At 40.4% G+C, this 23866-nt stretch overlaps 1 protein-coding gene across 1 annotated transcript in view; it reads right to left on the bottom strand.

Annotated features, from left to right (window-relative positions):
• Positions 1-23866, bottom strand: part of ptprsa (protein tyrosine phosphatase receptor type Sa) — a 256970-nt gene that overhangs the window by 199710 nt on the left and 33394 nt on the right. Inside the window, exon 2 of the mRNA XM_044362157.1 lies at positions 11685-11778. The gene's annotated coding sequence lies outside the window, so the exon portion shown is untranslated. The remainder of the gene's footprint in view (positions 1-11684; positions 11779-23866) is intronic.

The following is a 23866-nucleotide window of genomic DNA, read 5'->3' as shown; positions in this document are numbered from 1 at the left end:
TGGTATTACTGGACTGAGCGGACAGTTAGTTTAACTGTGAATGTTGTAAACTAGTGAAGGCTTCATATGTTCTCCACTGGTGTGGATCATTTGAAGGGTGACCAGCATTTGCCTTTTATTACATGCTGTATATCCAGTGGTCACAGTCTGTGACCACAGCTCCTGTTTCTAACGGCTGTAAAATGTGCAATTAGGTCTGATTTTATTAATCAATGTAATTTAAAAAATATATTTATATCTAATATATATTTTTAGTTAATTTCATGTAAAAGAATGATTTTCTCTACTTAAGAATATGCGAAAGGTGCATTTACTTTTAAAAGTGGCAAACATAAATAAAAAATATTTAAATATTCTGTGTTTTATGTGTTGAGGCTTTTCCAACCTGACATGAGTACTGGTTTAAGAATTCATATAATTTTTGGCATAAAATTGTGAACATTGATCAGATAGTATCATTGATGTAAAAATCATCAACTGGTAGCAGCCATGTAAAAGCCTTATTGCCTTATTAATGTTTAGTGTTTTCAGTGCTGACTTCTTTTCAGTGTGGTAATTAGCACTTTTACTGACTGATAAGTCCATGTAATAGTATAGCATCATATAAATCTATCTTTAGCCAAGTTTGAAACATATCTTTGATTGTTTAGAGGCCTTACTAAGACCACCCAATGTACCATTTATGTTGTGTGGAGGGCTGTTTTTATGCAGTAATATATCATTACTCTGTGTGTGCGTTGTGTGTATATGTAGTATCCTGTGATTATGTCTTTTGTACGTACTTGTGCCTTTGAGTGATTTTTAATGCTGTGTGTACATTTGTGTGTTTCACTGCGTGTACATTCAAGCACATGCGCCTTTCACTACGGCGTGTGTGTACATTCGTGTGCCTTTAACGCTTTCGGGTCATTGTGTGAGTGGTGTTGTGTCCAGATATAAGTGTGCCTTTCAGCGAGTGCATGTGCACATGTCGTGAGTGCCCGTGCATGTGAATTTCCACACTGCGGAGAGGCGGGTGAGGCAAGGAGTGATGAGTGATGCCAGAGGTGGTTTTCTACCAGCCTCTCTGCTGGCTTGCTGGCTCACTAATGGCCTCCTCAGTGGGTTGGCTGACCGACTTGCTGGCTCTCAGTGGCTCCTTATTCCTTATTTGGTCGTGGGGGATGGGGGATGGTGGCAACGGGGTAGTGGATGGGGGAGCAGCGGTGTTCTGTTTACATGCAGGGTCAGGAGGTCAGAGCACCAGAGTGCCATGGAGCAAACACAGATCACTTAAAGACAGCGAACGAATCATTGCCTCACAGCCGCCAACTGGATGGATCAGGGCAGATTCACCGTGTGATTGAGTGTGTGTCTGTGTGTTTATGTGTGTGTGTGTGACTGAGACAGGAGGGTGGATAACACTCCATACTTGGGTGAAGCCCCAGTAAAAAAAGATAGCAACTACAGGTAATTTCCACACACATACACACTCTGTTCTCTCTTTCCCCTCTCTTGCTCTCAGGCCCTGGACAGTTGAGGGGAGTCAGTAGAAAGGAAATTAAAGGCAACCATCCTTATAGTTTTGCTCTTGTCCGCTTGACTGCCTGCATGCCTGCCTGCTTGCCTGCCTGCCTGCGTTCCCTGGGCAATGTTTATGCTGTGCCCTGCCCAGGACAGAATAGATTCGCCCACACAGCACTGTGCTCTCAACCAGAACCTAAGTAGGTCTGGCAAGCTCGAGCCACAGTCCCATTCACTCTCACTCCTCTGGATTAGGCCCTATGGCCTGGGGCAACACAGCAATGACTGCATTAATAGACCTAAGATAGCATCTCTCCACCCCACCCTAAAATATATATCCAAGTCGTTTTTATTAGGACACATCAGCAGGTTGTTTATTTTCATCCATCAGCTTCCCCAAAGTTTCACAGCATAGTTTTGCAAACTAAGAAACTTAAGTGCCAAAGTTTTGAGTGTCTATAGGGTCATCCATAGCCTCCAAGGTGGTGTGAAATGCCATGGAAAGATGAATTCAAACTCGATGTAACAGGTTGTCAGAATTGATTTTTGAGCTGCACTGAACATTTGCTGATGGAAATTAAAATTGGATGAGTTCCAGCTTCTAAAGAAACAAAAACGTCTTGCCATTATGATCAAAACATAAAACAAAAAACGAGACCTTTAAAATTCATCACACTGCATAGCTTTCCACCGTCACCGAGGGGAAAGTGTAATAAGCAAAACATCTTTCATCCCCAAATACCATGAAATTACATGAGCTGGCATAATCAAATTCATTAACTCCAAACTTTAGGTCAATTTACATTTCTTTAAATGCCGCTACAAATAACTGGAGCGTATATAAATGAATAATGTTAATCCATTGCCGTGTTTTTTGTCTTCTCTCTTTATGATGTATATTAGGGTTGTAGCTAGTAAGAGTGCGGTAGAGGGACCACTGTGATGAGGGTGGTGGCAGCTCAAAGGGCACATTAACCAGCCTGTCAGACTCCCAGTGCCATGCTACAGATAACACCACGCTGTGAGAACACAGTGCCTCTTGACGCCAGCTGTAAAGATTAGCAGAGCTTTGTTTAATTGTGCTGCTAACATCCTAGAAGCCACTTAAGAGGTACTGCTCTCTTTTCCTTAGAAACTGTCTTTAAAGCTCAGCCAAAGGTTGCTGCTGCCTGTTCATTCAAATGCAAAGGCCTTAGGGATTTGGCAAAGCCAGGTAACCCACCCCTCCCTCCCACAGATGAAGGCACCTGAATCAGCAACAACTGGGTAACAGGTAAACATCAAAAATAGATCTCAAAAAGTAAAATTTAAACAAAACATCAAATCAAGTTCATTTATAAAGCACATTTAAAACAACCAGAGTTGACCAAAATGCTGTACAATAAAATAACATAAATAAAATAAAATAACATAACATGGTAACAATAGTATCCCATGAGCATACATAAATAAATAAGTAAAGGAACAGCTGGAAAACACAGAAGTATAAAAAGTGAAACATAAAACCTTAAGGACACTCAAAGGCCTGAGAAAACATGTGGGTCTTAAGTTTAGCCTTAAAAGTGTCTACAGAGGGAAAACACTTAATTTAAAATGGTAAACTGTTTCAAAGCTTTGGGGCGGCTACTGCAAGTGCACGATCACCCTTACCCCTAAATCAAGGGACAGCTCGGCACCAGGCTCTGTAAAGTTTTATAAACAAATAATAGAACCTTAAACTCAGTCGTATACTTGACTGGTAGCTAATGCAGGGACACCAGTATGCCAGGGGTGATGCTCTCTCCTTCTGATACCAGTTAGTAGTCTAGCAGCAGCATTCTGCACCAGCTGCAAGCGAGACAAGGATGAATGGCTAATACCCAAATAAAGAGCATTGCAGTAATCCAGTCAAGAGGAAATTAAGGCATTTGTGACAATCTTCAGGTCCTTAAATGAGAGGAATGGGTTGAGTTTGGTGATATTTACTGACTGGAAAAAGCAACCTTTCACAACAGTGTTAATTTGTTTATCAAATTTTAAGGCTGGATTGAAGATGACACCGGGATTTCTGGCATGGGCATGAAGGTTACATGCAGGCAAACAATAAACAAAATTGGTGGGTTAAGGAATAAATGTTGTATCCTAATAGGAGAATTTCCTGATGTTGATTGTGCAATTTTGACAACAAGACAGCCTCCATACGTCAATAGAGGCAATTTTTTCCATTTTAACTCAATCAGACTGAAGTGTTTGGCACTAAACAACCGAACAAATGACAAATCAACCAACAGACTTAAATTGTCATTGTTAGAACCAAAGACTCTAGTTGGGATAAACAATATCAACCATCACAGACATTTTACAGACATTATAAACATTTTGTCCAATTAAATGCTTTTTTTTTTTCCTTTTAGAGGTGAATATCTATTTTTAGGCAAAATAAAACTTACAAATTACACCTGCTAGCAAAGGGCAGTCCAACACTGATGACCTTTTATCAGCGCTCAACTGAAACCATCCTCACTTGAGGCTTAATGGTGGAGTTTGGTCTGAAAAAGACCTGAAGCAGCTCAACAAAATTCTTGTCCTGGTTTCTAGAATCCAATTTTTCACAGATATACTCCTGCTGCATTCATTATAATCAACACATTACTGCCGTATCAAGGCTGACTCCACACGTTTTATCTGCAGGCAATTAGACTCATCAACATGTGCGTCATGCAGTAATGTAAGGCACCAATGATATTTTAATGTATAGTTTAAATGTAATGTCATTGCTGGCAACTGAATTTTTAATATGTAATGTCTTGTGAAATGTTTTACCTCTTTTAATGTGTCCTTTTGTTATTACATAGAATATAAGCTTTATATACTTTTTAGTGTGCAATCTTTTCACTTCTAAGTTGTTTTTTTATTTATTAATATGGTTGGCTGGGTGGTAAACTATCCAGGAGTGAATCCAGAGCACAAGCATTTTATTGCATTGGAGGGCACTGCTGTACTTTTTAATGCATATGGCAATATAGTGGACTTGATGAAAACACAAACATAGTGTGAAATGTTCTGTGTGTGTGGTGGTTTATATATATGTAAGGATATTTGGGTAAACGGATTGATCTACTGTATATTAATTACAAATTTTACAGATTTTAAAATTAAAGTTTTGAATTTCTCTAAAATTCCTTTGACACTGTATAAATGACACACAGTCAGGCAGTGAAACCCATCAGTGGATCTAATATACATGGTCTTCCCTCTGTGCACTCTCAGTTTCCGGCTTGTTGAGCCCATGGCTGGGGGTCCCAATGTGCTATCTCGCCTCTCCACCATTCCTGCAGTCAAATGAAGCAGGTCACTGAGGCCTCACTATCATCGCGGCCCAATATGCCAAATACAGCTGTTAATATGAGGCTGGTGGCCCCCGGCAGCGAGGTGACGAGAAGCAGCCGGCCCTCTGCACATCGAGAGAGGAATGTCTGGGCCTGCATCTGCTCTGACACCCATTTGCTCACACTCATCCGCAGTTTCTGCATGTCTACTGCTCTGCCAGCAGCACTAATAATCAAGTAATGATATGGAAATGAGGAAGGGGTGTGCAGTGTATTTAATGGCAGTGGAGTCAGCTACAGTAGACATTTGAGCTGGAAATTAAACTATCCACTGGACTGTGGCTGTAGAGTTGAGGACATTTCTCCACTTAGAATCATCCTCTGTCGTTTCTCCACTTAGGCCACATCCACACACACTCTCTGTCCACACGAGCGTTTTTAGCACCACTTCAGAAATAATCTCCATCCATACTAACACGCCTGAAAACGCATATCACATGACCATTCATGTACACTGGGCATGCGTATGCTGGTGTAAATAGGAAGCAGGACGTCTACTCGGAACTGGACTCAGTTTGAAGGTAAGTGGAGGGGGAACAAACACTGCTTGTCACACCAAGTATTGTTGCTTCACACACCGGCTGTAAGTTACTGCACACCCTGTGCTGACAGCATCTCGTTCACAGTGCATGGGTGTCTGCGTCATCGTTTTCAAAAGTCTCCATTTTCGCCAGACTAAAACACAATCCCAGAGTTTTCAAACTAAAACGGGGTCAGCAGCGCTTTCAAAACTCTCCGTTTTAGGGGTTTGAAAATGATGGAGTAGTGTGGATGCTAGGTGTAAACGGAGAAAAGGTTATGCATTTTAAAATGAAAACGTATTAGTTTGGATGTGGCCTTAGAATCATCCTGATAAGCCTGATAAAAGCACAGCACATCCAGTTATTTGTGTACAAAATACAGCAAGCTCTAACTGATATCTGCTGGGTTCAGGCTACAAGGCTGATGGCACTCATGAATATTTCCAGGGCAAGCTAGGGCCCATTGTGCCGGTAGCTTTCTTAGTTCTTGTCTTGATAGGTAATCGAAAAAGAATGGTGAATCTGCCAGGAAACAGGAAACACTCAACCGATTCTGCAAATGTATCAAATTTAGAATCCATTCCTCGTCAGCCACAGCCTGTCCCATAAAACTGGGCAGATAAAGCTTTTAACACACTGAATCTAGCGTTATTAAACATCAGGCATTGGCAAGAAAAACATTTTTAATCAATGATTTTATCATCAAGCACAATCTCAATTTCATGTTTTTAACTGAAACTTGGTTAGACCACGATAACAGTGCAGCAGTTCTTATCGAGCCAAAGTCCTCCCAACTTCAGTTTTATAAGTGAAGCTAGAGTGCATAAGAAAGGAGGTGGAGTTGCCATTTTGTTTAATGATTCCCTCCAATGCAAGCAGATATCTTGTGGAAATTTTGCTTCTTTTGAATATGTGGCTCTTCATTCCTTTTCTTGAGCTATGTTCCTAAATATCTATGCCGGAAAATTAGACAGGTGTTCAGTGCCTTCACACCAGGTACAGGGTATGTATGTGTCCTTGTGTCCACTTGTGTCCAAATAGCATGACACAATTTGATCCTATTAACCATAAAAACTTGGAGGACATTATACAACATATGAAATCGTCCTTCTGCCTTGATATTCTGCCAACAGTATATCTAAAAACCTTTCTAATTGCATGTCCTCAGATCTTCTCTCAGGTTTCTTCCCAGAGGCCCTGAAAACTGCTGTCATCAAGCTACTCTTAAAAAAACAAACAAACAAAAAACAATCTAAACACTTCATTAATGAACAATTATAGGCCCATATCAAACTTTTTTCAATGATTTTTACGTAAAATCATTGAAAAAGCAGTTTTTCAACAGCTGATCAAGTTCTTGGCACTAAAAAACTGTTTTGATGTTTTCCAGTCAGGATTTCAACCACACCACAGCATTGAGACAGCTCTTGTTAAGGTCTTCAATGACATCCACTAAAACACAGACAGAATTTCAATCTTGGTATTATCTGATGCATTCGACACAGTCGACCACAACATATTAATAGACTGACTGGAAAATTGGGTGGAACTTTCTGGCACAATACTAAAGTGATTTGAATGAAGCGGGTAGCTCCAGGTCTGATAAGTGAAACCAACGCAGAAGTGCCTTAAACCTGCATTCTTTCTAATGGCCAGCAGGGGGCGACTGCACTGGCTCCAAAAAGAAGTCTGATTGTATGGAAGTGAGAAAATGACTTCTCATTTGATTTATTACCTCAGTAAACATTTCCTCAATGTGTTTATGGTCTCACTCGCTAGTTTCAAGTCTTCTTCAATACGGCATGATGTTCATTTTGTAAATTATGGTCCCATTTAGAGTAAAATAGACAATAAAGCAGGGAATGGTTTACGGTGGTGTTTCTCAATGGGGGTGGTACTGCCCCCCAGGGGGCATTCAGAGAACATCGGGGGGCAGTGGAAGCAATATTTTTGAAAGGGGGCATTGAGGTGCTCCTGGGGGGCATTTGTTTGTGTCTGTTTTTAATGCCAGATTAGTCCTATATTTGAATGCACATTTTCATGAGTTCATCATTAAACTTTTGAGTTTTCCTATGTTTTTTCACAGCACTGTCAAGTCTTTTTTCCTCCATTTTACACACATAACTACATACAAATTTGTGTTTTGGGCTCTGAGTGCTTCTAAAATGCAGGTAACCTACGCTCAACACTGTACCTGAACGCCTCCTATGCGGACACACCAGGAAACTATGCTGAGTCTTTACCGCGGTTTGTTGTCATTTATGGTCGCGCTAGTTTCTCTGTTCCATCTCTGCTGTTAATTTTAGGTCATTTTAACACCCGCAGACACAAACATGATGAAAACTGTTGGTTACATTGCCTTTAGATGCTGAAAATAATCTAAATCAAGCTGATGAATGAAGGGGAAATTAATCAGCAGCTTCAACCAGGAACCCAACCAAAAGAAGAACAAACATTAAACTCACAGCAGGAGGTTTTTAAGGTCTGCTGATTCACAAACAATCTCATCTCTGTATTCATCTTTAAACTGAAGTGTTCTTTAAGGAAATCTGATCACAGAAAAGCAGCTCTGAACTTTGGAACAAATAATCTGGAACAAAAGTCAAACATTAACAGACAGTATAAATCTTTATCAGTTGGATCACAAGTCCGATGTGAGTCTTTTATTCTAACAAGGAAATAAAAAGTGGTGAGATGACATTAATGCAGTCTGTTGTATCTCTGTGATATGTGCTAAACAGGACAAATAAATTGTTTGTGAATAAGATAGAGATAATTCTAACCATAGTCTTCCCTACAGCTGGCTGGTGGCTGTGGGAGAAAAATCACGGTTCAAATCCATTCACTACAAGCTTTTTTTATTATTCTTCATAGCACACAGTGCGTTTTTTTTTTTATATATTTATTTTTAAAATAAATATCGTGATGATAATAGTCCAACATTGTATGAAAATCCATAGTTTTTAGTCAAATGACATAAAATTTTCCCCAAACAACCCCCCTGACCTAGTTTTTTTTATTTGACCACTGCAGGTTCAATGTTTAACCAACTGGATAGCATCATAAAACAACAATAATCATATCATATCAGCAAAATGGCACAGAACAAGAAAAAATGCTGCCAGTATTCTATTGAACACCTTAGCTATGATGACATATCCTTCTGCTTTTTCCCAGTAGCCCAGACATTTTACTTGGTAGGCTGCTCTTGTTTTCCGTTGGAACAATTAAGAATGCTTCTTGATTGGCACCTGAAGCAAATTACTGCTCTCTGATTGGCTGCTGTTTGTAATCAATAAAGAGACTCCAGATTAGAATAGGAGTATAGGCATAGCTGTCGCTATTTCAGTGTGTTTTCAGTTCATGAAAGTTAATTGTAACATTTCGGCTGCCGAAAAGTCTTGTTCAGCGTTCAGTTGTACTAAAAGACCCTCTAAGGAGTTGGATGTTCTGGTAAGAACATTTTGTTTCAAGCCTGTTTTTTGCTAGTCAAAATTAGCATTAGCATTTGCATTATCACAGTTAACCATAGACCATAGACTGTAAATGCACCGTGCTAACCAAGCTAGCAGCTAGCATTAGGGTAGGCTCCACTCTCTCGTCCAAATATGGTCACCTCTGGCTCCAAAAATTCAAGATGACGACATATTTCAACAGCCACATTAAGACAATTACAAAGTCAGCCTACTATCACCTTATATCAAGTATACCAAGGAATAAAGAATTTATGACTCAGCAGGATTTGGAAAAACTTGTCTGTGTATTTATCCTCAGTCAACTCTACTACTGTAATGGTGTCTCTACAGAAAAAAAAAAAAAATCGATCACACAACTGCAGTTGATTCAGAACGCTGCTGCTCGAGTCAAGTGGATCACATCACTCCAGTTCTCAGATCTTTACACTGGCTTCCTGTCTGTCAAAGAATTGATTTTAAAATACTACTGTTGGGTTATAAAGCACTGAATGGTTTTAGGTTCTTCTGCTACATTATGAACCATCCAGACCTCTTAGGTCGATTGGGACAGGTCTGCTTTCTGTTCCCAGAGTCAAAACTAAACATGGAGAAGCAGCTTTCAGTTTTTATACACCATATATCTCGAACAAACTGCAGGTCCGCTGTAACTCCCAGTTCTTTTAAATCAAGGCTAAAGACTTTTCTGTTTGCTGCTGCCCTTTATTAAATCAAATTTGAAGCTTTTGATTAATATCTTACACTGCACTGTAATTTATACTTACTATTAAATGTGCTATACAAATAAACCTGCCTTGACTTGCCTTGTCTAGCTAAGAGATTTCATTTTGACCTGATGTTTTAATAGCTGGATGGATAAGATTAATCTACACAGACACACAGTGCACAGTAATACAGCAGATAAGTCAGGTAAAATGAAACGGTGTAGTTTCATTCCAAAATGTATAACTACATTAGAAAAACATAAATAGATGCTCATTATTTATTATTCTAAAAAAACAGACTATTGTACTCTGTGAAATGTTACCAATTTGTAAGAATATGTTGTCTTTTTGTATATTTTTCTATGCAGCATTTAATTTTAGAAATTGCGTATGAAGTCAGGTGAAGTTTTCGAACACATTTATGGGTGGTCCCAGACTTCATGATTGGTCCGAACTTAAGTGTAATTGTGATGTGATTGATTGAGATGAGTGATAGGTTGAGTAAAGGAATGTGAATCATGGTCAGTGGGTAGACAGTGTCATTTTAATTAGTCTTACTATAATGTTTTTAATGCTTCTTTTTCCTTTTCTTTTCTGTCCCCTTTTGTGTATGTCTACTTGTATAAACTAAATATACTGTCATGTTGGAGGACAGATTTTAATCTCAACAGACTATTCTGGCCCAGTTAAAGTTAAATAAATAAATAAAGCATAGAATTAGAATTAAAGGCAGGATATGATTTCAATTAAGTGAGGCTTTGGATACTATTTTACAAAGGTTCTAATCTCAAGAGGATGCCAAATGCTGCATACAATGTAAAAAGAAATTAGTCAATCAATTTCAAAGAGAGTATGTGTGGAAACATTTTCAAATGAATACTGCACTTTGTGGTATACACCAGAGTAGAGCAGTGAATATGAATGAAAAAGTCAGGCAACTAAGTACATTTCACTCTTGAACTGATATATGATGGCTTCCATATCTGAAAACCACCAACATGGATTGTTGAATAAAAGAATTGCAAAGATGCAGGAGGAACCCCTCAGTGCCATCCTGCTGTGACAGGTAGATGATAGCTTTCTCTCAACCTCGGCTCAGCTGTCAATATGGATGGTGAGTTTAGCATGAGAGTTTAGCAGGAAATATGTGGAGGAAGGTGACAGTTTACTATGTGTCATGTTATGGTTATCATTAGAAAGGCAAAATAATATCAAATATTTATCCAGTATGCAGAGGAACTTGGTTGAGTCAAGCTTTTTCTGGGTGGATGCACTCTAAGCATCATTGAGTGCCTTTTGAAAGTGTTGTATAAATAAAATGTATTATTATCATTACTTTGTATTGCAGTATTTGCACAGTGGGAGTATCAATGACTGACTGCAAACATTTATTAATTAGACAAAAAGGACATATCTACAGCTTTTCATTCAGGGGAGTAAGATGCTTTGTCACAGTTCAGCTTTGTGAATTATGAATAAAAAAACTGGTGTATTCTTAAAAAAAAATTCTGGGCATTTTATGCCTTAATTAATGAGTCAACTCTGGAGAAATAACAGGAAATGAGAGATGAGAGAGATGGGAAACCACATGCAACAAAGGTCCCCAGCCAGACTCATACAGGGGATGTTGCAATTCATGGTCAGTGCCTTCACCCATAGCCCACCTGCTCACCCCCAGACAGGTGCATTTTAGCATAAAAAAACTTCCTGCTGATGATATTAATGAGAATTGTTATTGCAAAATCAAGATAAGAATACTGAAGCACAGTGTTCCTTCACATAGCTATATAGTCCAATCTGCAGTGGTGTGAAAGATGAGAAGGAAATGGGTGGAAATATCTTTTTGTACAGGATTATGCCACACTGTGACTATCACAGATCTGTACCCCAAGGCAGAAGTAAACAATGGAAAGGCAGAAGTAAGGAAGGAAGGAAGGAAAAATGTAGAGACATAGAAAAACATAAAGACAGAAAGTCCCGAGGATTACAAAAACATAAATATGTACCCTACAATGTAAAATCAGTTATTATACAGGGCGTGAGACTTCTTCTGGAGAACAAAATTACTCTTCTAAAATGGCGGTGCACTGTGTGATAATTTAGGGACCCACTTACCGCTGAGTTGTTTTCAAAACCTCTTTAACTTCATATCTTCAGCTGCTCCAGCGACTTCTTCTTCTTCTTCTTCTTGTTACTCGCTCACTCGTACCTTTAAAGTAGAGAGAGGAAGGGGGAGAGAGAGAAAAGAAGAAAAGGGAAAAAAATGAAAGGGAAACATTAATGAAAGGGACTACTAAATGAAAGTAGTAGGTGGGGGAATTCGACAAACGCTGAGATGAGTTTCTCTCTCTCTCTCTCCTCCTTGCCCTTGTGACCACAGGACGACAGTTCTCGGGCGAAGAGGAGGGTTGCTGCTGATTGCCTGAGAGCGTTGGAGTGAGAATCTGCATGAAATCCCTCCTGGCTTTTTTTTTTGATCATTTTCTCCTTCACATCTCTAATGAGCCTGGTCCAAATCTTTCTGTGTGGGTGTGTGTGTATGTGTGGGTGTGTGCAGGAACGTGGTGGTTGCATGTCTGGATATTTGCTAATGCACTGTATGCACAGATCTACAAGTTCATAGTTCCTATAGGAATTTGCGTATGTGGAGGGATGTACTGTATGTATAATTTTGTGTGTATACGAATAATGTTTTTGTTCTTACTCTGTTATTTTTACACATTCATGAGCTACTCAAATATAAATGTGTGCATATCGTACATTTTGTCATTTGGCAAACGTTTGTATCCAAAGCCGACAACAAGTGAGGCGAGACAATCAAGCATTAAAGGACAATGACTCAAAAGAGCAGTGGTACAAATTCCCAGGCAACTGATTAGGTGCAAGTGCACATAGCTCATTCCACCATCAAACAAAAAGAGTCTGGATTGTGATTTCGTACCAGGCAGGGAAGGTATTACTAGACACGCTTTGCAAAAAAAAAGAAAAAACCTACTGTGTGTCTGTATTTCTAATTCTACATGTGTGAGAGTTAGAATTCTTTGCATCTGGAGGCCATGTCTACTGCACCGTAGCCTCACTCGATATTCAGTCGATACTCTCAAGTAAGGTCTGGAGCTGTGGGTGGCCAGGAGTCCACCCTAAGGAGCTTCCACTGAGCAGCTAAGGAAGGTTATCTCCAGTGAAAGGTCAGAGGAACTCATCATTGCTCTGCACCCAGAGTCTCCTTCAAGATAACGATATAAATATCACTGCTGGAATGCACAACGGGCACCATCGATTAATATGGACACCAAGGCTCCTGTAGGAGAGCCTCCCCAAATGCACTACACGGCTTCTTGTGTTAGTGTTGTCAAAATAACAGAGTTTTGACTTCAGCACTAAGTTGAAAATAAGTTTTGGTTGCAAATACAATATTTATGTACTCTCTGCATAACAAATCACGATGCAGAGAGCACAAGTAATGAGAAGACATAATTCATAACAAGTGCAAAATGCAATGTCCATGATATGATATAATTATCCACAAGGCATAAAGTGGGTTTACTGTATGTCTTCAAGCATTTGATTCTTGAATTATGCTGACTGTTGCTACTGTCAACAGCTCTGCTTCTTTTAGCAATTAAAGTCTGTATGTGTGCATAAGCTGGGTGTGACGCTGAAATGGAACTTCCACTTGCTTCCGCTCAAAATGTACATTAATAAGACAACTATATGTTGTGTTGTTGGAGGAAACAGGGCTTGTTTGGTAACAGAAAGGACAACAAATTTCACCTGTCTGCTGTCTGTCTTTAACCTGCTATTATTGACTTTTTCTCCCCTCCCTGTCTTTTGCTCATGAACTGGACCCTGGGTGTAGACAGCCTCCCAGCATCCTCTTTGGGCATTATTACCTCGACAACCGACGGTCAACATGATCCCTTATTCTGACAGGCCACTGGGGTCAGGTCAGCCCTCTCTGGCCAATCAGTGTCAACTAACAGGCTGGCTGCAGAAGGATCCCCTGGTACACTGACTGCAGCGCAGGGGGGAGTCGGCACTGGTGAGTGTATGTGTGTGTGTGTGGGTGTAAAAATAGTTTTGTGAATATCTAATAGAGCACATATGAGGGAAAATATAATACTTGAAAAACTGTTTGTGAGCAAGCATACTAAAGAGTGTGTGAAACTTATGCATGGATTGAAAACAAGTGTCAGTGGTTTGGTAAAATTGTGAAACAATCTATCTAGAAGTAAATGCGTGTGTAGTTGTGTATACACATGAGCATGCATGCTTGTATGTGAGAGAGAGAGAGAGAGAGAGAGAGAGAGAGAGAGAGAGAGAGAGAGAGAGAGAGTGAGCCCGATTCTGCAATACTCCCTCCTCCCACACGCCTGGCTGCCAAGACAAGCGCGGGGGAATTTGTTTAATGTACAGCATTTATTCAGTGCACACACGCTGTTGCACTACCGCTTCCTCCGTCGCATGAGACACTCCCTTGGCTGGGCGAGTCGCCATTAATCAGCTGGAATGAAGGGTTAGCTGAACAGCATGGAAGCTAAAACTCATCCTACATCAATATATAAGGTAGTGGAAATCTCGCCGGCATCCTCACAATAACATGCGGATGAGAGTGCAATACTCAAACTCTGTCAGTGTTTTTTTATTTTTTGCTGCTGTGGAGTGGGGCTTAAGTTATGCTTCGTCCACTCATGTGGAAAGCAGCTCCCGTTTGTTTTCTCATGACCCTGCAACATATTGGCATTGAGTTTAGTCACCGTGCTGAGACAGATGGCCGAGCATCATGGTGCATGGCAAATTGGGAAATGAAAACATGCATGCTCAGAAATGGGTCCATGTATTTTCTTTCCAGCAACGTGACTACATAGGGTAGATTCAGAATAGAAGAGCAGCGAAATTACACTTACTGAGCATATACGTGAAAATAAAATGACACAACTAAGAGAACTCAACTGAACTATTACTACAGTGCAAATGTCAACAGGTCTGCCACTTGAAAAGTAAAAAACTGCACATTGCAGCCTCAGATGATGACATCTCAACACAGTTTCTACTTTAATATGACAAAAGTAAGGAGATTTTTTTTCCTCCTTGAATGAAAAAATGTTGCCATGGTAGCACTGATCTTGCCCTCACCTCACCCTCACCCCATCACTCTCCATTGTTCTCCAGGTATAAAAGGATTGATATAAAGCAATTAAAAATCAGATCTTCCCCAAAGGGTAAGGTGAACAGAATGGAGGAGAGCAGTGAGTATGACAAGAGAAAGAGGAGATGCATGTGAAGGGGACGCATGGAGGAAGGTGTGAGTGGAAAGGAAGGGAGAAATGGGAACTTGATTTAATCAGTAGGAAAGGGATGTATCGAGGGAGAAAAACGAGAGAAGAAATGGGGAGGTGGGAGGGGGAAGAGCCCAGAGAGAGGAGAGCAGACAGTGACGAGAGGAGCAGATAAGTCAAGAGGAGAGAGGAGGAGAAGAGGAGGGACAAGTTGAGCCAGAGAAAAGCGGTGAGGAAACGACAGGTGAACACAATCCAAGGGAAAAGACAGAAGAGACGACAGGATGGGAGAAGAGAAGCGAGGAGAAGAAATATAGATGAGCAGAGTGGAAAAGAAAACAGGAGATAACAGGGGAGGAGAAGAACAAACAAGCCAAGAGGAAGGGAGAGCGGGATAGAGAAGACATGAGAAGTTCAGAAATAAGATGAGGGGAAAAGAAAAAAGGAAGAGAGGGGAGAAGTCAAAGGAAATGTGGAAACAAGAGAGCAGAGGGTAAAAAATCTTCTTTATAGTATGTGAATGATAGAGAATCTGAACACTTGGCTGTTGTCCACAATACACACTCACATGAATTCATATGCCACAAGAGTCAGACTCTTAAAACAAGTTATGGTATTTTGGAAAAGATAAGTACAGTAAGTAATTTAACTCTACCCTTGGTTGAAAAAAAACAAAACAAAAACATTTTGATATGCTCCAACCTTTAGATTTCTGTGAAATTGATATGGACATGCAATGTTATCATGTCTTCCTTGTTGAAAACTTTACCATCATTTACCTTCAAATGGATTGAGAATATTACTACAAAATCAAAGTTACATTGCATTTTGGTCAACATATTTCAAAAACTATTATAAAACTATTATAATTATTATAAATAATACTAAAGGTATTATTCAAATATAGCGCTACCTTTCCATGCCACAAGAGTGAACTGCAATGATCCACCTGTTCATAATCATATAAGTAAAAGTTAGTAAGGGAAACAAATAATATAATAATATCAAATGTATGCCACACAGAAAATAGCAGGAAGAATCTTTTTGTGCCATACCACTATGTCTTCCTTTCTTTAACAGGAATGCAAGCTCCAAGACCTTAATAGTGCAAGGACAGTTGCACTTGGAATTCACCGAATTTCTAAATAAAATTGAACCCAAGGTTTTGCTGCCTTTATCATTGTGTGTGTTGCTGTGATAGTATATTCTTTTTTAGAGCACTTTTATTATTTCTCCTACAAAAAGGCTGCCATGGTGGGATTAATTATCTAATATAAAGAAATGCCACAGAAATGTCATAGGTGGGATTCTTTTGGTAGTCATGATGTATAGCCGTCGACAGCTGTGTGTGCTCTCCTGGATTTGTGTCCTTGAGCGAGTCTTTACCTGATCACTCACTATACACTGCTCTGGTTAAGAGCATCAGCTAAATGCTGAAAAATGCAATTGTAAAAAAAAAGAGAATCAACCATTTAGCAAGGCACTGCAGAACCTGTCAAGGTCCCCCTGGGCTTTAAGAGAAAAAAAATAATGAGACATTAATTGGATAATAACCTCCTTTCGCCTTTAGTCATTCAAATGTATTCCAACCCACTTCAGGCGGCATTCTGACCCACAAAATACTGCAAATGACCAAATGTCTACTTGCACAGGGAATAAAACAAGCTGTACTGCGCTCTTCCCAGCAGGCCACACCAACATAAATCTTTAGGAAGTGAACCTCACAATAGTGAAGGCTAACTAAATGTTTTATTAAGAAAAGTTAAAATTAATGGTTGGGGTAAGTTTCTGGTTATTGTCACTGTCAATACTAAACCATCAATTTCTATGAAAAACTAGCATGAGTCTGAATCAAGGTCTGTTGATTGTTCATTTTAAAATCCTGTGCTGTTCTCACAAAATGAGCAATGAAAATTAAAAGTGCTAAAAGTCTGCAAAACCAAATACACTCAATCAGATTCCCCTTGTCCTGCCAGACATTCAGGGTGGCCGATCTCTCCGCTACAGCTTTTGTCCTGCATTTTCCACGGCTGCTAACTATCCCTGTACCTGTACCTCCACACACTCAACGCCACCATTCTCAAATGAAAAACTCCAGCAATGAGCCACTTTGACAGTTTCATTCATTTCGTGTATTGCAGGTACAACGAAAACCACTCCCAACAAAACAAAATGTCCTTTACAAGCAAGTCTAAATTATCAACCAAACCAAATGCTATTCACCAAAAATAAACAGTCCAGAGTTAAAAAACAAACAAACAAACAAACAAAAAAAACTAAACAAACACCACTCTCCAGGGATTCAACAATAAACACCAAAAGTTAGAAATTCATTTCGTTACATAGTTCAGTTCTCAAATCTGTCTCGAGTAAACCCTCTTCTCAAGCATATCAATACGAATAAACCCTCTTCCCAAGCATATCAATAAAGGATCTCTGGCAATGTTATCAGTTCTGTTCAGTTCGCTTCACTTCACTTCTTCCCCCACGAGTAAACCCTCTTCTCAAACAAATTAATAAAGGATCTCTGGCAATGTTTTCAGTTCTTCCTTTCAGTTGAGTTCAGTTCTTCCCCCACGAGTAAACCCTCTCCCAAACAAAACAATAAAGGATCTCTCAAAAAGAAAATTAACCCAACATCTCCGACACTGTTGGAGTTACCTCTGGTACCTGTCAGTTGATTGACTTTGTACACACAGGATATAAGTGCCTGGGTATTTTGCTGAAGTCTGGGGTTGTGTGAAGGCCTGTGTGGTGAAGAAGACATAGCTCCGGGTATTTCCTCCTACCAATAAACTGCAGACTGTACACGGGGCCAAGGATTGGCACAGGTTGCTACTAAATAGGACACACTGTTAGTTGGACTCTGCCTCTTCTCCAGTGGTACGCTGCCATCTTGTTTTTGTCAACCCCAGTTTTAAAGGAAGAGGGGTGGATTACTTGGGTGGATGCCTTAATCCCATTGGCAGAACAAGGGAGGTGTGACTGGGGTGTGAATTGAACATTTACAATGAGAGAAAAAACAAAATCTATGGCAAATCGCCACAAGGTGACCTGTCTGATGTACATCTGCATGCATATTGTAGTTCTACTTACCTGAGTTGGGAGTGACGTCATGCGTATAAGTTTGTCTTTTGCATGTGTGTGTGTGTGTGCTTGTTCAATGGCAAATGTGTGTCTATACTGTGTGCAGTGAGTGATATTCAATTAGTCCACCTGCCACCTCTACATGGCTCAGCATTCCAGCGCTCAGTAAATCAGCTCGCCTGACAGCACACAGGTCGATATTAATATTAACGCCTCCATAAATAATGTTATTGTAGGCCTTCATGTTAATGGTTCATGATATGATGGGCAGGATGAAGTAGAGAGTGTGTTCTATTGTGAAGGTGCTGGGGTTTAACAGTGAGAGAGAGGGATAGACTAAATCCCCTTCGCTGTCCTTCGATAGGGACGTTGGTGACATTGGGTTGGAAAGACGCCGAGGTGGTCACAGCTGTGTTCCCGAGCCTGACTGGCTAGGGGTGGGGGAGGTTGTGAATGTGTGTGCGTGGGTGTGTGTGTGTGTGTGTGTGTGTGTGTGGAGGATTGGTGGTGGTATTGGGGGGGTGGGTGGGTGAAATGGGAGACTGTTGGGACTGGACACAGCGGATTAATTATTATAAATCATCTCCCAGGCCACATGTTTATGGCTGCTACTCAAACTGTTGTCTGGCTATCTGATTTCCATCTCATTCACTGCACTGTATGCACTATGTGTGTGTGTGTTTTTTTTTTATTTTATTTTGTCAGGAGAGGTTCATGGTTGAGTAGAGGATTGGCTTTGCTGTTTTGTGACAATGGCCCATATTTCATTCTGACAGCAAACATATCACTGTAACGTCTTTATGTGGTGGCTGCAAATCTCTGGATTAGCCACTGGCTGGAAAGAGATGGCTGTCATTAAATTGAGACAATCAGGTGATTGAAAGGTCTTGTTAACTTGACCTTGTGTCCAAAAGTAGGGTGTCAGGCATTCCAAGAGAGACCAAACTTATGTGAAACAGCAACTGTCTGAAGGATGAGAATACATCTGTCAATCCCATAAAGTAGGAATATTGCAATGTTTTTTTTTCCATTATTTCACTTATTCAGGGATGAGATTTGCTGCTGATGCATGCTTTTTTCTGCATTGCCTTTCTGTAGATACACACAGGTAGACACATTTCTTCCAAGTAACTTTTCAGCGCACACACTGTTCTATCTGCTGGCCTTTGAGCAGCCTCACTGGTTCAAATACGAAGTTCAAGGGAAGCTCATCAGTAGTTGCAGGGGGAGAGACGAGTTTTACTCATTCACATGCTCATCCACACAGACGTGACTGAATTCCCAGCATGCAAATTCAAATTGGTGATGTTATGGTCACAAGTCACAAGCTTCACTGGTCCTTATCCTAGGTTTGACATAATGTGTGCCCCTGAGCAGTAGCATATTTAAAAATGCATGCCTTAAGGGGGTAGCATTATCAACAAAGCATCCAAAAACACTGTGCAGTCAAATCATGAAATAATCATAACACTCTAATTCCCATTTCCCATGTCTAGATGCTCATTCTTTATACAATGTTAAGAAAATTTGAAAAAGGAGTAACAAACACTTTTTGTTATCCCCTCGCAGGCAACAGCTCGCAAATAATTAAATGACTGAATAAATCACCGCAGAGAAATATTAATCAGCTCTTATGCTCATCTGTGAGAGGGGAGGAGGGGGTGGCTGATTCGCTGCATGATGATTGGTGGTGAGAGGAGAAGACGGATATCCGCACGCACGCACGCACTCACACACACACACACTTAGTCATGTAATGTATTATTACAGTTATCTACTATTGTAGAGACTTCTGGGAAAGATTTCCAAACTGACTTTGGCTTGTGTCATGATGTCACTTCTCATCACTATACACACACACACACATACACACACACACACACACAGACAGACAGACACACACACACACAACAACCACCAGCAGCCTTGGACCAGGGGTTTTTCAAAGCCCAGATCATCCCTGCTAATCCACACTCATTAAGGATGAACTGCATGATAGCGTGCCACCACCAGCAGCCTCCGAGCCCCCCCCCCCCTCTTTACCCCACTTTCACCCGAGCACAGTCATCCCACCACTGTGGATAAGTGGCAGCTTTGATGGTGATTTTAATAAATTACTGCAGATTGTTGCATGCATGTTTGTTGCCGCTGCTCGAGTGCACAGAACACCTGCCGCACCTGTCAGCGCTAATCAGGACCGATTTAATTAAGAGCGACAAAGCTTTTATTTCACGCCTGCAAAGGTGACGTATGTTTGACCAAAGGAAGGTGAGCGCTCTTCAAACGGAAGAGTAATTCAAGAGGAGACAAGCTGTGGGGTGACACAGCTAGTGAATCACTTTCCTCTGGTAAAATGTAAAAGGATTCAGAGTTTTAGCAAAACTTCAAATCAATTATTTAAACCCTTTCCATTGTTGCTCAGGATGGAGGAGAAATAGTTTCTCTACTCAACAGTTTTTACCCGAGGATTGGAACATAAATAGAATGTTCATCCTCAGCGCTCCTCTACATTGCTGAGAAGGTCACTGCCGAGTGGAATCTACCTACAAGCCCCTTGGGCTGAGCAAAAAATGCCACACAGATACTTCCCTTTCAGCTTTCTGCCTCCAAAATAACTCTGCCTCTGTGGAGTTCTTAAATAAATTACAGATATGCTATCCTCCCAAGATGTGATCTCTGTTCTCCAGCGCAAATTAAAAATTTAAGCCCATTTAGGTTGGTGCCCAGTGTAACTTGAAGCAGTGTGGTTGCAAGGGGCGATATCCAACCAGAGTTGTGTCACAGCAGTACTTAGTAGTGATGCTTGTTGCTCTGGGCTCTCCATCTGGGAGAGGAAGCAGGGTGGCCTTGATTTTATAGAGAATATCATGTAACTAAAAGGTCACAGGCTTGATCTCACAGCACAACAGTGATTCTACCCGCAGCAATGTGTTGTAGCTGCGGGTAGAATCACCACAACTATGACTTCCTCACTCTGGGTGTATGAATCACTCTGTGTGACACCATGAGCCAAAAGCCTGAAATGTAAAAATGTGCAACTTCAAAGACTCTACTTTGAGGACGACTGAACTATTTGCCAGTTTTATTTTCAACCAGCCTGCCCTCCTACTCTTCAAAGTCGCACACACTCTCATAAAGTTCAAACCGTCAACTTAGTCACATGAAAATAAGACGTTTTGTAAGAACTTTAGGCTTGAGGTGCTTAACTTGGCTGGTACCAAGGGGAGCTTTGATTCTTTTTGCATACTTTTTTTTTTTCCTTCCAAATGTATTGGACCCGGAACTCTACAACAAGACTTCTCTTTTACTGTTGTTTTAGTCATTAGCTGAGAGTTGAAAAACAAAAAGAATAAGGATAGATAATACAGAAATGATACAAGAAGCGAAAAATAAATGCATACATTTATGAAAATAGATGCCTTAACTACATCTGTCTTTCCTTAAAGGTGCAGTGTTTAGAATTTAGTGGCATCTAGCGGAACGGACTTGGCAGAAATGGAACATGATATTCATAAGTATGTTTTCATTAGTGTATAATCACCTGAGAATAAGAGTCATTGTATTTTCCTTACCTTAGAATGAGCCATTTATATCCACATAGGGAGCTGGACCTCTTCCATGAAGCCTGCCATGTTGCACTGCCATGTTTCTACAGTAGCCCAGAACGGACAAACCAAACATTTGCTCTAGAGAGGGCCTTTTGCATTTTTCGCGAGTGTTGCAGCCACTGTAGGTTCTCCTACACGCAAGGGTGGTTGTGGTGGTGGTGGTGGGGTGTATTCAGTTTGTTGCAATCTGCAACCTCACCGCTAGATGCCACTAAATCCTACACACTGCACCTTTAAATAGATAAATGTGTCTCCAAAATTCCATCACTGAAATTACTCAATGTATGTTTTAGCTCATTATCTGATTCCACACTCAACCTGACTGAGATCATCAAGACCCAAAAGTAGCATAACATTAAACTAAAAACCCTCATCAACATTTCAAATAACCAGTAACAAAGTAAATCCATCATTGTGAAAGACTCTATGCAAAAAATTCCAAACAATCACAGTGAATTGAATCAGTCATATCAATTAATAAACCGAACAAATTAATTTGTCCTTTCCGAAGACAAAGGCAGCATGCCAAGAGAAACAGGATTACCACCCATCTCTAATGCTTGATTATTAAAAATAAATAGACTATTAAATACACCAGAGGATTGACTGGGATGCTTGCACATCTTATTTATTTACTGTGTTCTAGAGATGGGTAAAGACCAAAAAGAGGTGGAAACTCTTTAAAAAAAACATTATCCAGTAGAACAGGAGACACTGTGTGAAGTAAATGTTCTCCGATCATTAAGCAGCAAAGAGCTAAATAAATGAGTGTGTGTGTGTGTGGTGGTGGTGGTGGGGGGGACTATTTAATAGACACAACCTCACTATGAACCCAGAGAAAGCGTTTTGTCATTAGACCTTCATTAACATCTTCTATTCATTGCTGCAACTGTGGTGATAAATCAAGAAATGGCTCCTATTGTATCTTCCAGTGGCGTGTAGTAAAGCATTCTCCCCTACCTGACTTTCATTAGCTTTTGTCTCCTTAAACAGTGTCTTGATCGAACACAGGTTTTAGAAGGTATTGGGGAGACTTCACCGCCAGAAATTAAACTAAAATGAAATCAAGAGGTGATTCAGCAAAGATCCACAAAAGAAACACAGTCCTGATATGAAGTCTACTTAAATACTTTCACGTAAGGTATGTGATAAAGAGCAACACCTTTAACCTCTGAATGAAGATAATCATAAAAAAGAGAGCCTGAAGAAGAAAAAAGCTCTCTTTTAGAACAGCAGACTTTCCAGAGGAGGGAGGGCTTCCCTCCATTGAAGCATTGCTGGATTAACCTAATCAGAAGATTAATCAGACTTGAAACACCGGAGGCTGTGCTGGTGGCCTCTTTATCCGACTATGCCGGAGAGCAGAATTAGGATAGAGAGCAGGGAGATGGCGTTCCCACAACCTCTCTCTCTAGAGCTCTCTGCTTGCCAAAAGACCTCAGAGGCAGAGGGGGAATTAGGAGCTCCCAGTTTGCCCCAACTGCCATTGTGAAACTGGGTCCCTCTTGCATACGTCTGATTATTCAGACAAGAGCTTATACGTTTCGTATTTGAGCTCTTCTGGCAGCGACATCGTGCAAGACAAGGGTATGACCGAGTGTAGGGTAGAATAATCAAGTTCATCTCGAAAAGACTGTGGTGTGACAAAATAAATCTCAAGTCAGGAATAACCCTGCTCACCTACGAAGAGTTTCTAAAGTTACTAGAGGTACATTTTTTTTTTGTTTCAGTCATTTTTGTTAAGCGGCTACTTATAAAGAAGGGAGATCACTCCAAAATAATGATACTAGTGTCAACGTAATGACAATATACATTTAAATCTTCACTAGATTAAATGTTGCAATGTAGTGACACCAGTAATTTATACCCATTTAGCATCTTCAGACCAGGTTCAACACAGTGGATACCTGCCCACACTTGCTTACTTGCATGCTAACTTTTAAAGGGCAGCACTCAACTGTGATCTCTGCCTCTTCAACACAACAGGAATCAGAGTATCAGCCACTATTTCAGCACAATCCTCCTTCCTTGCAGGGATTTAAAGAGGCGATGAGCCGATTGCCCTCGAAACCAGCGGAAATTAGCTCTTGCTGTGCCATGTTTGCTTGACCCGGTAATAAAGGACTTTATTTTTTTTAAGCCTGTGACCACATGTTCATGAGCAGCCTTTGAAAATTTGGCAGACAGAAAAAGGTATTTGCAGTCAATCTGCATCGAATAAATGGATAAATAAAACTCAGTGAGTACTTATCTGTCTCCATCTGTCTGCCTTAAATTATGCTGCAACTAATCTCACTACCTAGTCTAAGCAAAGGGAAAAAAA

This window comes from Thunnus albacares, chromosome 9 (genome assembly GCF_914725855.1).
Source record: "Thunnus albacares chromosome 9, fThuAlb1.1, whole genome shotgun sequence".
Taxonomy (NCBI): domain Eukaryota; kingdom Metazoa; phylum Chordata; class Actinopteri; order Scombriformes; family Scombridae; genus Thunnus; species Thunnus albacares.
The sequence above is the reverse complement of the archived record's forward strand: the minus strand, read 5'-3'. Positions and strand labels throughout refer to the sequence as shown.